Source organism: Rattus norvegicus, chromosome Y (genome assembly GCF_036323735.1).
Source record: "Rattus norvegicus strain BN/NHsdMcwi chromosome Y, GRCr8, whole genome shotgun sequence".
Lineage (NCBI taxonomy): Eukaryota > Metazoa > Chordata > Mammalia > Rodentia > Muridae > Rattus > Rattus norvegicus.
This window is the reverse complement of record NC_086040.1, coordinates 43293261-43309854: the sequence shown is the minus strand read 5'-3', so window position 1 is coordinate 43309854 and position 16594 is coordinate 43293261. Positions and strand designations below refer to the sequence as shown.

Genomic DNA, 16594 nt, shown 5'->3' with positions numbered 1-16594 from the left:
GTTGAGTAGGTTCACTGAAGAGATAGCCTTGATCTGAGCTTTCCACATATGGGAATCAGGAGCTGGGAGCCCCTCAGAAGCATCTGGACTTCCCTGCTTGTTATTTTTCTTGGTAGTCAGTTAGTTTATATAAATCATTTCTTTATCCCAAAAGCCAGGTTTTGGGAAGGGCACTCTAGTTTTTCCTGAGAGCTCATAGCTTTTATCCTTTTGTCAAAAAGGAAAAGGTCCTAACAGAAAAGGTAAGGCAAGTATTTTGTCTTCTGCACAGAGTAAATTCCTCCATGCATTGTATTCTAATAATGCAGTTTGTGTCTGGCACTGATAGCTGGAAGGGAGAAGTGCTTCTAGATGAGACTTCATCATATAAGTCTTTCAACTAGTAATACTCTGACTACCATTCCCTGACAGTGACCCCTTAAAATTCTGAGTCAATAGGTGTGAATAGCTGGAAGATTTCTTTTCTTTCATGTCTTTCATTTTTTTTTAATTTTTAACTAATTTTATTGCTTTTTTAATTGGATATATCTAAATTTTCATTTAAAATATTTCCATTCCCAGTTTTCTGACTGAAAGATCCCTTACCGGTCCTCCTACACTTCTCTTATAACCACCCTTACTGCCCCTGGATATTCCCTTGAACTGGGTGTCAAAGCTAGGCAGAACCACGGGTTCTCCTTCCATTATTACCCAACAGGGCCATCCTCTGCAACATATGCAGTAAGAGCCATAGGATTGTTCATGTTCATTGTTTGAATATTGGTCTACTACCAGAAAGCTCTGTTTCATTGGCATTGTTGTTCTTATGGGTTTGAAAGCACCTTCAACTCTTCTAATCCTTTCTCAAAATCTACCAACAAGAAGTTCGTTTTCAGTTCACTGGTTTGCCACTAGGGTTCATTTTGTGGTTCTCCCTGCAGTTTTCTGTGTTTGATGCAAATTCAACTGCCCCAAAGTCAGGTGCATAGTCCTATACTCAGAACTCAGGTTACTTCACAAGAACTACCTCCCCATTGAATGTGTAAAGTATAAGTGAGTGGCAGGAACAGGATAGAAGGAGGGTTAATTTGTGAGGAGAAGGAAGAATGATCAGTAGAGATGTTTGAAGGAAGAGGAGGACACTAGAGGAAAAAAGAGGATTGTAATATGACAGAGTGAGAAGCCATGGAAGGTGAATTTAAGATTCTGCTCTGTGTATTTACAAGTCGTTTTTAATATTCATAAGGGATGGGTAGTACCCTACGTGGTGTGTTTAAGTGGGCAAATATATCTAATCAACTAAATCAAAGATTATTGTGCTGTGTGTTTTTTATGTGAGGGTTTGAGTATGGGAGAGTGTGTGACGGCATGAAACACTGTGTAGCTGAGGACTGGGAAGGTGTTTATGCCAAGATATCTAGCAGAGAATTTCAGACACTTCAGTGCCAGAGTTAGCAGGATAAAACAAAAATTTACTTTTTATTTTTATAGTTTTACAAGAATACAGTCACTTCCGTATATAATATGCTCTAGCTGTGTTTCTGAGGAAAAATCTATATTTGGTTCCTGGCAGAAAGCACTTCTTAGCTTCATCAATCTTATCAGGTTTTGGTGATATATATGTAGGTGGCTCCTTCTGCTGCTTGGGTAGGGGGAATTTTCATATGGATTCTGTGTAACTAAGTCAAGAATGTAGAATCCACAAAGGACAATGCCAAATAGATTCCCTCCTGTTCTTATGAAACTATTGAATTTGAGGTTTCAGTGGACCGCAAGCCATTCCTCTCACAGTCCTTCCTCTTCTATCTTATTATTCCTCAAGAAAAAATCATGGTAAAACATCCACAACCCTCTAGTCTGGCCATGGAAAAACAGTGAGGTAGATAACACAGAACAGATATCAAATGGGACTAGAGAACCTAATTCTATAGTCCATGTTGGCCTTCGCTTTACTGATATCTGGTAATTTTGGGATAAAATAAGGACTTGGGAGTTTATCATTTCAAGTAGCTACACAATATTTACACTGTTATACTCATTCTATAACTGGGCCACCTTTCTTGCCAAAATCTTTGCAGAAAATGGAATTGGAAAACAATTTTTGAGTACACATTCAGCAATATATATTAAGTCCCATATCGATAAATGTACATTAAGAAAGTGAAATACAATATTCATTCAATTGAAGGTCAGTAGGGAAAATACTGGCCTTTGGGAAATAGAGAAAACCTACAAAATTGTACTGTATTTCAAAGATTGTACCTGGGAATAAAGTTAATATCCAGAAGAATCTCCTCCACTCCATGTTACAAAATCTTTTCTACCCATTCCAAGCCCTTGACTAACTTTTTCCATTCAGAGCATGTATCCTCTAATAAAGCAAAGAGAAGTGTCTAGCTTTAGAGAGATGGAGTACATAAAGATTTCCACTGAATCTCAGGAGACATAACAGGAAAGGGCACCCTCAAATCTGATCAATGTAAGGAAAGCTGTTTAGCAGGTAGGCCATGGCAGTTCTCAGAGACATCATCATTAGGCCCTGCCTGAAAAATCTCTTGTAACCTGGAGAGCTTTATCTTCTTTTTTGATGTCTCTAGTGTTGTCAAGTCTGCATCTGCCTCTCAGGTATTCCTTCAGTACCTCTAGGGTTTAGTAATTGGCATCTAATTCAAAGTAAACAGCCATCTGGGAGTTAGAACAAAGAGGATGAAGAGATCAGAAATGGGGAGAAGAAAGCTGCCCTTCTGTCTTGGTCAAAAAAAAAAAGGAAGAAATATGTGTGCTTGGGAAAGCCCAGTGATGCCTCGGTAGGTTTTGAGTAGTATTGCTTAACAGATAGCATCGATCTGAGCGTCCCACATATGGGAATCAGGAACTGGGGTCCTCTCAGAAGCATCCGGACTTCTCTGTTCTTATGGTTCCTGGAATTCAGAGAGTTTATATCATTCATATCTTTATTGCAAAAGCCAAGTGATGGGAAGGGCACTGTTGTTTTCCTGAGAGCAAATGACCTTTATTCTTTTTCACAAGAAGAAAAAGGACCTACAGAAGAAAGGAAGGAAAAGTATTGTGTCTCTTGCTCAGAGTAAACTCCTCCATGCTCCTGTTTCTTATATTTTGCCTTAAGAAAGAATCATGATAACACATCTACAGCCTTCAAGTCTGGCCATGGGAACACAGTAAGGTAGATCGTGTGGTACCGATATCAAATATGACTAGAGAACAGAAATGTATAGTCCATGTGGACGTTTGCTTTATTGATGTCTGGTACTCTTTGGATAAAATAAGGATTTGGGACTTTATCATTTGAAATAGGTACACAGTATTTGCACTGATATACTCACTCTATAGCTGGGCCCACGTCATTGCCAAAATCATTGCAGAAAATGGCATAGTAAAACAGGATTTTTGAGTACACATTCAGGAATATTTATAAAGTCCCCTATCAAGGAATGTACAAATGATAAGTGAAATACAATATTCAATCACCTAAAGGTCTGTAGGGAATATACTGGGCTATACAAGGCAGAGAAAACTAGAAAATTGAACAGTATATCACAGGAATGGACCTGGAATTAAGTCCTCCTCTCCAAGTTCCCAGATCATTTCTACCCATACCAGGACCCTGACTAACTTTCTACATTCAGAGCATGTAACCACTATGGAAGAAAAGAGAAGTCTCTAGCTTTATAGAGATGGAGTAATAAAGTTTTCCCCTGTGTCACAGGAGACATACCTGGAAACGGCACTCTCGAAACTGCTCAATGTAAAGAAAGCTGTTTAGAGGTAGGCCATGGAAATTCTCAGTTATATCATCATTAGGCCCTCCATGAAAAAATCTCTTGTATCCTGGACATCCCTAGTTTCTCCTGTAATATCATGTTGTCATGTCTGCAATGCCTCTCGTATATTCCTTCAGTACCTATAGGATTTAGTAATTGGCCTCTAGTTCAGAGCAAACAGCATTTTGGGAGTGAGAACAAAGAGGATGAAAAGCTCAGAGATGGGGAGAAAGAATATGGCCTTCTGTCTTGGTATAAGAAAAAGGAAGAAACATTTTGACCCTGGGAAATCTCACTGAGTCTTTGGTAGGAGTTGAGTAGGTACGTTGAAGAGATACAACTGATCTGATCCTTCCACACATGGGTTCAGGAGCTTAGAACCTGTCAAAACTAACTGGACTTCCCTGCTTCCAGTGATTCCTTGAGCTCAGAGAGTTTATATCATTAATATATTTATCACAAAAGCCAGGTGTTGAGTAGGGCACTGTCCTTTTCCTTAGAGCTCATGCCTTTTATTTTTTTGCCCAAAAGAAAAGGGTCCTAAAGAAGAATTGAAAGAAAATTATTGTGTCCTCAGCTCAGAGTAAACTCCTTAATTATTGGATTACCTATGGTGCAGTTTGTGTCTGATACTGGTATTTGGGAGTTAGACATGTTTATAATACATCATATCAGTCTTTTCACTAGGATTACTCTGACTGCCATTGCCTGATTGTGACCCTTTAAATTTCTCATTCAATATGTATGATTAGAAGGCAGTTTTCTTATCTTTAACTTATTTAATATTTATTATTTTTAGCAAGATTTTTTTTGCTTTTTTAATTTGATTTTCCATATTTACATTTCAAATATGTTTGCCTTTCCCAGTTTCCTGTCCATAAGATCCCTAACCAGTCCCCCTACCCGTCTTGTATAATCCCTCTTATTGCTCTTTGAAATTCCCTTGAATTGGTAATAAAACCTAGTTTAGACCAAGGGCATCTCCTTCCATTGGTGCAAAACAAAACCATTCTCCACTACATATGAAGTGGGAGCCATAGTTCTATCCATGTACAATCTTTCAATATTTGTATACAACCAGAAAACTCTGGTTCGATGACATGGTTTTCCTTATAGGATTAAAAGGTCCTTCAGCTGTTGTAACCCTTCACAAAATCTACCAACAACAAATGGGTTTTCAGTTTACTGGTTTGCCACTAACATTCATTTCTGTATTTGACATGCTCTAACTATGTCTCTCTGGAAAGACCTATATTTGTTTCTTCTAATCATGCAATTCTAAGATTCATCCATCTTATCTATTTTGGTGGCTAATATATCTATCTATATCTATATCTATATCCATATCTATAATCTGTATATCTATATATCTATATATCCATATATCTATAAAACTATATATCTACATATCTATATCTGTATATCTGTTTATCTATATATCTATATATCTACATATCATCTATATATACAAATATATATCTATATCATCTATATACACACATTTATATGTATATACACACACACATATATATATGTACATATATATATATACATATATATATATATATATATATATATATATATATGTAAATTATAGCTACGAAGTTAGATGGAATTTTAACATGGATTCTGGGATACAAGATCAAGAAAGTAGAATCCACAAATGACAGTTCTATATAGACTCTCTCCTGTTCTTATGAACCTAATGAAGCTGAGGTTTCACTGGACCACACTCTATTCCTCATCCTGCACATCCTCCTGAATCTTATGTTTGGCCTGAAGAAAGGATCAGGGTAAAACATCAAAAACCTTCAAATCTTGTCATGGGAACATAGTAAGGTAGATAATGCAGAACTGATATCAAATGGGACAAGGGAACCAAATTCTATAGTCCATGCTTTCCTTTGCTTTAATGATGTCTGGAAATTTTTGGATAAAATAAGTGTTTGGGAGTTTATCATTTGAAGAAGGTACACAGTATTTACACTCTTATACTCACTCTCTAGCTCTGCCCCCTTTGTTGACAAAGTCATTGCCAATATTGAATTGGAAAACAGAATTTTTGAGTACACATTCAGGAATATGTATAACGTCCCCTCTCAAGGAATGTAGACAAAATAGTTAATACAATATTTATTCAATTGAAGGTCTGTAGGGAAAATACTTGCTTTGGAGATACAGAGAAAACCTAGGAAATTGAAGTGTATGTCACAGGAATGGACCTGGGAATAAAATTATTATCCAGAAGAATCTCCTCCACTCCATGTTCCTAGATCTTTTCTTCCCATGCCAAGCCCCTAACTAACTTTCTCCATTCAGAGAATGTAACCCCTAATGAAACAATAGAAGTACTTAGCATTGGAGAGATGTAGTATGTAAAGGTTTCCACTGTGTCACAGGAGACAGTCATGGAAAAGACACCCTCGAAATTGGTCAATGTAAGGAAAGCTGTTTAACAGGTAGGCCATTGAAGTTCTCACTGACATCATCATTGGGTCCTGCCTTAAATATTCTTGTATCCTGGAGAGCCCTAACTGGTTCTGTGATGTTTCTAGCATTGTCCTGACAGCAACTGTCTCTCGGATATTCCTTCAGTACCTCTAGGGTTTACTAATTGGCCTCTAATTTAGAGTAAACAGCCATTTGGGAGGGAGAAGAAAGAGGGTAAAGAGAATAGAGATGGGGAGAAGGAAGCTGGCCTTATGTCTTTGCATAAAAGAAAAGAAAAACTATGTGGTTCTTGTGAAAACACCCTGGGAAGATGGCTTTAGTTCTTTTGTTCTATGGGTTAACCAAGCTCATGGAGAAGTTGCTGAACATCCTAAAGACCTTTGGGCAGATGATAAATATTCTAGATACCCCTTTTTAGATTTTGATGGTCCTGGGGATGCTATTGCTGATGGTAAATTTTTCCCAGGAAGAGTCATAGAACCAGATTGATTTTTTTGATGCTTTAGAGGACATGGAATTTTTCTGATATACTTGGGCTAATAGCACAAGGTCTAAATGATTTTTTTTCGATGTGGACTTTCCATCATACCTTTGGAAATATAAAAAGTGTTATTGTATTTTGGAGTATAATTTTCACAATGACAAATTACTTTGAGGATGGAGAACACTTTCTGGAACCCTAGAGAGGGGTGAAGAAATTCCCTGAAACCCTAGAGCAGATTGGTGTACATGCCTTTTTGGTAGAAGGCGGAGGTACTTGAGCATCCTGGGACAATATGGTATATCCAGCATGCCCTTGTAAGGATTGGCAGATTTTCACAATTCCTTCATCATTTTTGGAAAATTTCAAGACCCTTTGGACAGATGGAGAACGTGTGGGACTCACGTGAGGAATATTCTAGCTTTTGGTGTCTCTTTGGCAGCAGAAGATGGCAAAGGATCCCTTTTGGCAGAAGGGGTAATGTTGAAACTGTTCCTTAGAGGAGAAATTTCTCAAGAGTCCATCAGAAGGTTCAAATCTTAACCCTTTGTTTCTAGAAACTGGATGCCTGTGGTCCAATTTGGTAGAGGGAGAATGTTGACTATTTCTCCCCAGAGTGGACATGTGAAATAAATCTACTTGGGTAGATGGAGATAGTTGTAAAGCATGTTTTTCAGATGCAGTAGATCCTAAGACATCCTTCTCAGATGAGGAAGGTCTTAATGTACTGTGTATATGTTTGGAAATGCTGACTGTGATATCAGAATGGGGGGTAGGTATTAGAACTACCTCAGAATATGTGACCTCTCCTAGAGCATCATGGACATATGTGAGAGGGCTGAGAGCCTCATGATCAGATATGGATGTTTCTAGATATTTTTGTGTAATTGAGGAAGTTCCAAAAAAATATTTCTTCTGCTGGAGAAGTGGAAATAGAGTTCTGTGTAGAAGTGGCAGGTTCCAAAGCCTGACTGGTAGGCAAAACAGGGTCCAAGACCCCTTCAGAATATAAGGTAAAATCCAAAGTCTTTGATGTACTTTGCAGATGTTTTGGGCCCGATTTTGGGTATAAAAAAGGACTGGCAACCATTTGTTCATATTTGGAAGAGTGCGTAGCATCTTCTGTATTTGGGGAAGATGGCCTGATCTTGAGGAGATAAGGAAGTTCAAATAGTCCCCTGTGAAAGCTGCAGAGGTCATATGCATTCTTTTGCACAAATGGAAAACAAGGAATCAATTTCCTCAGATATCAAGGATGCTACAGCCACTAGTGTTTGCATTTCATGTTCCACCACTCCTGGTTCACATACAGTTGGATCCATAATGTTCTCTACAGATGGAATATGTCCAAGAAAATCTTTTGTATATGTGTCACATCAACCAGCCGTTTCTAAGATGTGGCTGTGGGTAGAATTCCTTTAGTAGATGTTTCTTGTCCCATTGTCTCTTAATGAGATAGAGTACTACTCAGAGAATCCTGCTTAGTTTTGGAAAATTCTAGCTTCTCTGATGTACATGTGAAAATTTTGGAGCCTCTCCTTTTGGACAGTATGACCTAGAGTCCCCTGTGGAGTAAGGGGATATTTACTCTTCTCCATACATTGTGTAAATATGGAGTCTGAGGTAATGTCTGTCTTTTTCTCTGACCTGTGTTCCCTGTAGTGCAAAATGCTGGGTCCTCATTCCATATCCAGTTTGCTAATTTGTGTCTTTTTAGGGGGCAATTGTGTTCTTTGATGTTTAGAGATATTTAGGAATAGTGATGGTTGCTTTCTGTTTTTTCATAATTTGAAGTTAGTTTATGTTTGTGTGCTTCACTTCTCTGTTTTGTTGAGAAAAGTTTAATTTCTTTCTTTATCTATGGTTTTACTTGCCACAATGTGTTGGACTTTGCCATTGATTATCCTTTGTAGGACTGGATATGTGGAACGATACTGTGTAAATTTGGTTTTGTCATGGAATATCGTGAAACCCGTTAAGCTCCTCTGCTTCTCCAGCCCTTCCCTCAGCTCTCCAGTGGAACTCACTGAGCTCCATCCAATGTTTGGCCGTGCATCTGTGCAGCTGTTTCAGTCGGCTGCTCCATTGTGCCTTCCAGAGGAAAATAATGCTACCCTCCTGTCTGCAAACACAAGAAAAGACCATTAATAATGTCAGGGTTTGCCGTCTGCCCATAGGATAAGTCTCACATCCGGCCACTTATCCTTTGACCATTCCCTCATTTCCTCTTCCATCTCTGTCCCTGTGTTTCTTATAGAGGGGGCAATTTCTGGGTCAAAATTTTGGGGGTGGTTTGTGTCCTTAACCTTCCACCTTATTCCTCCGTGGCTACGGAAAGTGAACATTTCAGTATCTGTATCCCCATTGCTACGAGTCTCAGCTAAAGTCACCCTCATCGATGCCAGGGTAGCCTCACCCATCCCAGATTGCAGGCAAATCATAGAGATAGCACCAACCCTGGACAGTCACTGATTTCAGTTTATTCTCTTGGCTCTCTGTCCCTTTTGCACGCCTCTCCCAAGAAATGATTCTCAAACCCCATATCCCTTCCCATCCCCTCAGCCACCCAATCCTTTCCTTCCATCTGCCTCCTCTCATTATTTTATTCCTCCTTCTGAGTGAAATCAAAGCATTTTTCTTGGATCTTTCTTCATGTTTAGCCTCTTTGGTTCTGTAGATCGCAGCGTGTGAATTCTGTACTTTATGGCTAATACCGTCTTTTAATCACTTAAATTTAATCATGTACATGTTATTTTGGGTCTCAGTTACCTCATTCAGAACAATACTTTCCCATTCCATCTACTTGACCGCATCTTCACAATGTCCTTATTTTTCATAGCTGCGTAGTATTCCATAGTGTAAATGAACCACATATTCTGTAGCCATTCTTTCATTGAGGGGCATCTCGGTTATTTCTATTTTCTACTCATTATGAAGAATGAAGCTAGGAACATGATGGAGCACGTGTCTTTGCGGTATGGCAGATGTCTTTTCAGACATAAGGCCAGGAGTAGTACAGCTAGGTCTATAGGAAGAATATTCCTCGTTCTTTCAGAATCCACTGAATAGATATGCAATGTCATTATTCAGTTTTGATCTTCCCCGGCAAACGGTATTTGTATCCTTATATTTATCAGCTTCCTCAAAGGAGGATGCCTCTAACTAGACCTCTATCATGTATTAAGGAGATCGCATATGAACCTTCTGTCTATTTTAATTGTTCAGTAAATGCTAGAGCCTATGACAGGGAGCCAGAGAGGAAATTTGATAATGGAGGGTGGAGGATGGGGTTAGGTAGAGAGTCAGAAGAGGGTAAGAGAGGTATAGTATTATTACTATATAATAATTTAATATACTAACATAATATATAAATATTAATTATATTGAATCATGATATTAATATTTAATAATTTAATATATTAATGTACTATATCTTTATTTATTATTTATTATAATAATATAATTCAATATATTAATATACTAGAGTAATATTTATTATATATTAGCATAACTTTGATATATAACAATTTAAAATGTTAATATAGTATATTAATATTACTTATATTATTATAATGTTAGTATATAATAATTTAATATATTAATTTATTATATAATATTATATATATGTATATACACACACACACATAAATATACTGCATGCTATGCAACATCCACAAAGTTAACTCCAAGTGAGCTCGCATGTTAATGGGAAATCCTGAGGGTAGAATATTTTTTTTCAGTTTTGTTTGCTTATATGGTGGATCACTTTGATGGGTTTTCCTAGATTGATCCACTCCCGCAACCTCAAGAGGAAGCCTACATGATGGCACTGAATGGCGGTTTTGATATGCCCTTGGATATTATTTTGGAACATTTTACCTAGTAATTTTTCCACCAATGTTCGTAAGGGAAATTCGTCTGAAATTCTTCTTTTGTTGAGTCGTTTGTGATTTAGGTGTCAGGGTGACAGTGGTGACATGGAATCAGTTTGGCTATTTTCCTCCTGTTTCTGTTTTTGGAGTAGGTTGAGAATTCTTTGAAAATCTGGTAGGAGTCTGTACTCAAACAATCTGGCCCTGGGGCTGTTTCAGTGGGTAAACTTAATTACTGTTTGTGTCTCTTTAGTTGTTATAGAGCTATTTACATAGTTTATCCTACCAGAATTTACCAGTGATCAGTGTAATCAGACTACACAATCATTCACTTTGTTCAGAGCTTCTAATTTTTGAGACAGCAGGTAATTGAAGTGAGACCTAAAGATTCTGTGACTTTCATCAGTGTCCATTGATACGGCTCCCTGGTTCAATTCTGTTTTTGTTATTTGGATGATTTCTCTCAACCTATTAGATTATCTGTCTGTGTGTTTGTCTGTCAGGTTGATGTTCCAAGGAACCAACTCTTGTTTTTTTTTTTTTTTTTTTTTGATCTTTGTATTCTCTTTGTTTCTGATGGATCACTTTCACCCCGAGTCTGATCATTTCTTGCTGTCTCCTCCTTTAATATGTATTTGCTTCTTTTTATTTTAGAGATTTAGGGTGTGCTGTGAAGTTGCTAGTGTGTGGTCTCTCCGGTTTCTTTATGAAAGTGCCCAGTGCTGAATATGCAAGTTCCTCTTAGCACTACTTTCCTTATGTCCCTTAAGTTTGAAGAAGCTGTGCCTTCATTTTCATTAAATTCTAGGAACCCTTTTTGTTTTTCATGTCTTCTCGGAACTGGTTGTTTTTCAGTTGCGAGCTATTTAATTTCAATGAGTTCATACACTTTTTCTTATTGTTGAAGTCCAGTTTTAATCCGTGGTGATCTGAAAAGATCCAATGGTTAGCACAGTCTTTCTGTATCTGTTCTGGCTTGTTTAGAGTGGGAGAACATGGTCAGTTTATGATAAGGTTCCATGAGGTTCTGAAAAGAAAGAGTGTACTTTTGTGTTCGAGTAAACTATTCTGTAGATATCATTGAGGTCAATCTAATTGAACCCCGTATTAGTTACATCATTTATATTTTTTTAGTTTCTGTCTCAATGGCCTGTCCTTGGTGAGAGTGGGACATTGATGTTCCCCACTATTAATATTTGAGGTTCAATGTGATATTTAAGCTTCAGGAATATTTCTCTCACCAATGTTGCTGCTTTTGTCTTTGACACATAGACATCCAGAACTGAGATGACATTTTGGTGGATTTTTCTTCTGAAGCATAAGAATTGTCCTTCCCCATCTCTTTTGATTACTTTTGGTTGAAAGTCTGATTTGCTGGATGTTAGAATGGCTACACCATCTTGTTTCTTGTGTCCATTTGCTTGGAAAACTTTGCCGATCCCTTAGTCTGAGGTTGTGTCTATCTCGGTTGCTAGATTGTGTTTCTTGAGTGCAAAAGAAGGATGGATCCTGTTTTTAAATCCACTGTATTAGCCTGTGTCCTTTTACTGCTGAGTAGAGGCCATTAATGCTTAAAGGTATTAGTGAGAAGTGATATTTAGTTCATGCTATTTTGATGTTACAGGAGCAGTGCTTTTTCTTTGCTTGCATGTTTTTTGGTTTTTGTTTTTTCGATTGGGATGTTTGAGTGTTTTTGTGAGTATTAGATCTGTTCTGTAGGGTGCATGATTTTTTTGTTTACATGTTTTTGTTTTTGTTTTTTTTGGAGAGCTGTAAGAGTATGCGTGAGAATATGAGATCCCTTCTGTTGGTTATGCTATGTAATTATTAATATCTATTGGGAGGCAGGGACGGTTCAATTTCTTAAAATCCATCAATATAATCTACTATATAATGAGACTGAAAGAAAAAAAATCACATAATAATCTCATTAGGTGCTGAAAAAGCTTGCAAAAATATTCCAACCCCCCCTTCATGTTAAAAGCATCAGAGAGATCAGTGATACCAGTCCTATGCAGAAACATAATGGAAGCAATGGACAGCAAGCCAGCACGCAACATCAACCTAAATGGAAAGAAACATAAAGAAATTCCATTAAAGTTAAGGACAATGTAAGGATGCCCACACTTCCTACTCAGTATAGTATTTGAAATTCTATCCAGGTTAAAAGCATGGTTCAAATTTTGTTCTGAAATGGAGTATGGCCAAGGCCTGTGAAGGAGGAATGGCGCACAGCTTTAGAACTCCTGCAGTATGGCCCACTCTTCCCCCCAGTCCCGTTGGACCTTGGAGAGTCAGGAACCCAATGAGGACTTCATGCAGAGTGTCACTCGGTTTTTGCACTAATATCTCTCTTAATCTAAGAAGTGCATGAAAATCCTCATGGAGTTTCACACCACTCAGAGGGCAGCGCCATTGGTATTTGCAATAACAGTGGTCAAGATCTTTTAGGATTTGCCTCTGGGGCAGATCAGTGCTTCCATCATTTCCCGAGGAAATGTAGAATGGTCAGCGACGACCGCCAACCTTAAAACACATTTGGAAAAGTAAATTGCTTGTGAAGCTGACTAAGATGTTGTCCCTACTGACTCTGAGGTAATAAAAAATTTATGTAACAGTTTGAGGTTTGGAAAGGCTGGGACCTTTTAAGGTCAGGGATCAAGAACAATGGCGACACAGGCTAATGGTGTGACTGTCACAAAGGCTGAACTGTTGATGACTGATTTCTGTCCCAGGTTTAGCCTCAGTTCCTGATAGGTTTTAATAAGGATTGCCAATCACAGATGTGCGTTCTGATCATTTAAAGCAGATATGACATTTTTATACAGATATTTAGATTTCTGTTTTTTTAAAGATTCTTGAGTACTGTTAAAGATAAATAATACAATATTTAAACATTTCTCTGTAAATTGAAATTGATTACTTATGATGTTACGTTGGCCTTGGGAGGAATTTGATTTCTTTAGGTGTACTATGTAATATTTGTTCTAATACAGTATTGGGTATCATTTTTTCAGCACTATGCAAGAAAATAAAACTAGAACATGATCACATTTGTGTAATATAATATTCAATAAATTAATGGTCTATACGGAAAATACTGCCTGTCGGGAAAAAGAGAAAACCTACAAAATTGAACTGTATGTCACAGGAATGAACCTCGGAATAAAAATATTATCTAGAAAAATCTCCTATACTTTATTTTCCTAAATCATTTCTACCCATGCCATGCCCCTGACCAACTTTCTCCATTCAGAGTAAGTAACCAATATTGAAGACAAGAGAAGTCTCTAGATTTAGAGAGATATAGTATGTAAAGGTTTCCACTGTGTCACAAAAGACTCACCTGGAAAAGGCACTCTCAAAATTGGTCAATGAAAGCAAAGCTGTTCAGCAGGTAGGATATGGAGGTTCTCAGTGACACCATCATTAGTCCCTCCCTGAAAAATCTCTTGTAACCTTGAGAGCTCTAGCTCCTTCTGTGAGGTCATAAGTGTTGTTGTGACAGCACTTGCTTCTTAGATATTCCTTCAGTACCTCTAGTGCTTACTAATTGGCCATTAATTCAGAGTGAACAGCCATTTTTGAGGGAGAAAATGAGGATGAAGAGATCAGAGGTGGAAAGAAGGAAGATGCTCTTCTGTCTTGGTGTTAAAAAAGGAAGAAATACGTGGTCCATTGGAGAGCTAAATTAGTCCTGGGTAGGTTTTTAGTGGGTTCCCTGAAGAGACAGCCTTGATCTGAGTCTTCCACATATGGGAATCAGGAGATGGGAGCCTCTCAGAAGCATCTGGACTTCCCTGTTCTTATGGTTCCTGGAAGTCAGAGTGTTTATATCATTCATTTCTTTATTCCACAAGCCAATATTGGGAAGGGCACAGTTGTTTCCTGAGAGCTCATGACTTTTATTCTTTTTGTCATGAAGATAAAGGTCCTGAGGAAGAAGGGATGAACAAGTATTGTATTTTCAGCTCAGAGTAAACTCCTTCAGGCTTTGGATCCCTATAGTGCTGTTTGTGTCTGACACTGATATCTGGGATAGAGAAGTTCTTCTAGTTGAGATTTCATCATCTCAGTCTAACTACCATTTCCTTACAGTGACCCTTTACATTTCTGAGTCAATAGGTGAGATAAGCTAGCAGTTTCTTTTCTTTTATTTCTTCCATTTTTTTCATTTTTTAGCAAATTTTATTGCTTATTTAATTGGATATTTCTATATTAACATTTCAAATGTTATTTTCTTTCACAGTTTCCTGTCAATAAGACCCCTAACTGGTCCCACTACCCTTCTTCTATAACCTCCCTTACTGCACCTTGACATTCTTTGAACTGGGAGTCAAACCTGGGAAGGACAAAGTTTTTCTCCTTCCATTGGTGCACAACAGGGCCATCCTCTGTAACATATGATATTGGAGCCATAGTTCTGTCCATGCACAGAATATTGGATTAGTACCAGAAATCTCTGTTTCTTTGGAATTGCTTTTAGTATGGAGTTGAAAGCCCCTTCAATTTCTTTGGAGCAATGTCCTTGTCGTCCTCCAATGTTTATGTTATTATTATGGTTAGAATTAAGTATGACTATTTTCATGGAAAATCCCCACCCAGCTGCAGAATACTAATACACATCTGGTAGTCAAGAAAAATAATAATATTTCAAAGTTGTCCTGCTGACTAATAATATGACATACCTGTGACATTTCTGATATTATGTCAACATCAGCTGACTCCCTGACCACACCAATACTGTATCTTTGGCCTGAGTAAATGTTTCTTACTTCTCCCCTCCCTCTGTTACCCCTGTTATGGTATAAATTCATCCTTGGAGGAAAATAAAATTTTTGCCTTGATCAGACTCCTATATTAACGTCCTCCTTTGCGACCCTTGTCCCCAATTCTATTCCTGGCACCCTCAGACCTCTCACTTACAAATGGCTACCAATGTGCAGCTCTTTGAAGATGTTCTTGAGGAGAACGTCTATCACTGTGAATAGGCTGGTCTGTCTTTTTGTTTGTGGAAGCCTTCGTTCCCCCTTGGAGCTTTTGCTCCCACCCCCGTCCCATCCCAGAGCTTTTGCTGAGTGATGGAACAAGCATTCTACAGTCATCTTTTGTGACATGTCTCAGGGAGTCACTCAGGACACAAATAGGGTTAAAATTTAAAAAAAAAAATCTTAGATTTTGTAAAAATATTTGTCCATAGTTCCCCCAGGAGGGAACAACTGATTCAAAAGATAGTACAGAGTTAGTGATTGTTTAAAGGATGGGATAACCCTTTTACTGAAGTCTACCCCCTGTAATGAATAAAAGTTTTGTGGTTTATGGGTACAAGGTTGGCTCTCCTTGTATGGATGAGCAACCTCACATATGTGGATTTAAAACCTTATACCCTCATGCTACTGCAGTGGTCACTTTGTCAATCTGTGCTCTGTGATTGTGCTCCAGAAGTGGTCCACTATGAGGTCTTACAACATTTTGGTCCATCACAGGGAACTCTGTTCCCTCCAGACCACAATTGGCGAAGAGATCAGAGGTAAGCTCAAGCAAATCTGTGTTTTGTGTTCTGTGTTACTTTCTGTTTTGTCTCTGTGTCATGTCTGGTTTTTGTTTCATGTTGACTTGTGTTGTCTGCCTCTGATGGCTGAAGTGTTTGAGTCACCACTGGAGAGGATTGAGAGTCCACTTGGTAGTCGCTATTGGTCCTGTTATGGGCTTACGGCTGTGACAGGACGACTTGCTAGTTTTCACAGGCCATAGGCCCTAGAGGGTGCTCTAGGAGGAGAAAGGAATCTAGAAGACCCTCTAGAAACCCATTGCAATGCCCTTGAAGCCCTCCATTGTGTAGATGTTATTATTATTGTTAGAATTAACAATCGGTTCATGTTAACCTAGTTAACAATTAACTAGGTTCATGAAAAATCCCCAGCCAGCTGAAGAAGACTAATACAAATCTGGTGGTCAAGAAAAATAATAATATGATAATGTTGTCCTGCTGATTAATAATACGACAAACCTGTGAACTTTCTGATGTC

The 16594-nt window shown here is 38.1% G+C and overlaps 1 long non-coding RNA gene across 2 annotated transcripts; it reads right to left on the bottom strand.

The window, feature by feature from the left end:
• Positions 1 to 8563: 8563 nt before the first annotated feature.
• Positions 8564 to 14081, bottom strand: LOC134484357 (uncharacterized). 2 transcript variants are annotated; one of them, XR_010061774.1, is made up of 3 exons: positions 13912 to 14081; positions 12571 to 12629; positions 8564 to 8815 (listed from the first exon to the last, which is right to left on the bottom strand). It is a non-coding gene; the product is annotated as an uncharacterized LOC134484357 (long non-coding RNA). The 2 variants fall into 2 exon arrangements; XR_010061773.1 differs by lacking the exon at positions 12571 to 12629.
• Between the last annotated feature and the right edge of the window lie 2513 nt (positions 14082 to 16594).